Consider the following 1,793-nt stretch of genomic DNA (forward strand, 5'->3'; position numbering starts at 1 on the left):
CCGGCAAATCATCTGGTTAAGGCGCAGGTAAAAAATATGTTTAATCTCTGCATGAAAACAATACTATGAGTCTAATGTAGATATGTCATGCACAAAAACTGAAAGACTGGAGCCTTTTTTCTATGGTGTAGGACACATGCACTATGCATACTTTTGAAATCATGGCATTCTCTATGCGTGGTAATCACGAACTTACAACGCAAACTGTAGAACAGTGCCCTAAAACCTCAAGGGCACACAAAGCACTGTAAGCTAACACTGGTGATTAAGAATTTCCACACTACTAAAAACCTGACAACCGTAACATACCTGAAATCATTTCAATGTTACTTTGATATAGATAAGGTTCCTCCTTTCTAGCTTCGTTATTAACCTTTCTTTAATGTAATTTAGAGGCAGACATGTGAGTAGATTCTTTGGTTTAACTGTGGAGGAGTTGAGTTGGTTGAGCCTTTCAACGAGGCTGGCCTTCCTCTGCTCATATGTCAGCTTCTTGTGGTTGTACCTGAAAACACACAGAAGGTAAGGGCAGAGCAAACAATAGAATTATAGTGACCATATATAGTGTATAGATATAAAAAGTAAGGAGGGTAGCTACTATACCTGCTGTGCTCCTTTGGTGGCTGCTTGGTTGACTTGACCATGGAAGGATCAGCACCGATCGCAGCATGGACCTTCTTGTACAGAGCTCCATGTCCTCAGCCTCAATTCCCTTCTGAATGTACTCACTGAAGTGAGGCTGGTACTTCTCTGGCTCCTCTTCAGCAAGTTTCTGGGACATAAAGAGCAGAAGAAATTAGTCAGCCTGTAGTCTAATAATGTCGTGATGTAGGACGGTCAACAATTTGTGAAATAAACTTACAAGGGAACAAAGGAAAAGAAAATGTGGTGTGATAAGCAGCAAGCACAACTCACCTTCATGTAGTCAGTAACACGGGCACCATAGATGTACTTGCGGTGGATATCAGCATCCAGCTGCTTGTGATCCTTCTTGAAACCAGCAAATCGCTTGTCACTGAGGAATATCCAGGCGACCATCCAAAGCTCCCTGCAGCAACAAAATACAGCAAATGTTAAAAAGCTCGGTCACCATAAGAGATGAGCTATACAGGAAGCTCATGAAAAGAAATGATTATTGTTGATGAGGTAACTACAAACAATCACCCCAATATAACATCATGATATCAGAAGGAAGATATACATATAGTGAGGAGAGGGAGCTGAGGGAAGAGGAGGGGGAGAAGGGAGAGAGGCACCTCCGCCATGCACAACGGGCCCAGATGCACCGGTGTGGGGCTACTCCAGCGATTAAGGCCGGCGAGCCAGATCCACACACGCGCCTGGCCTCGGCACTTGCAAGGAGAGCACGCACCAGCGACAAAAAGGGGGAAAAAGCGAGGACAGGGATAGCTCAGGCGATGGACGTCTGGGTGCTGCTGCAGCTGGGGCCGTTGTGCTCCAAGCCAATGCCAGAGCGACAATGACCAGAGGTGGGTAATGGTAGATGGACAACCAGAACAGTGCAGGGCAAGCAGTGTAGCTGTAGATAAATTCGACACCTGATCAAAATTAAATAACACTCAAAAGGGATGTATCAAGAGTAAAGGCTCAATTTTACCCAATAGTAGAAGTAATCATACGGACACAAGGGTGGGTACTTGTCGCATGATCATGCTTGTTAGCATACTTCAGAAGCCTGATCTCATCAAGGCTCTGATCGGAAAAAACTTTGCTATTTTTTATAATTTTAACACATACACTCATCCACGTGTGCCAATCATGTGGCCCGGATG

General features: G+C 44.5%; 1 pseudogene; it reads right to left on the bottom strand.

Annotated features, from left to right (window-relative positions):
• Window positions 1-283: 283 nt before the first annotated feature.
• LOC136532863 (large ribosomal subunit protein uL18-like) lies at window positions 284-1,048 on the bottom strand (annotated as a pseudogene).
• Window positions 1,049-1,793: the final 745 nt, after the last annotated feature.

This window comes from Miscanthus floridulus, unplaced genomic scaffold (genome assembly GCF_019320115.1).
Source record: "Miscanthus floridulus cultivar M001 unplaced genomic scaffold, ASM1932011v1 fs_72_3, whole genome shotgun sequence".
NCBI lineage: Eukaryota > Viridiplantae > Streptophyta > Magnoliopsida > Poales > Poaceae > Miscanthus > Miscanthus floridulus.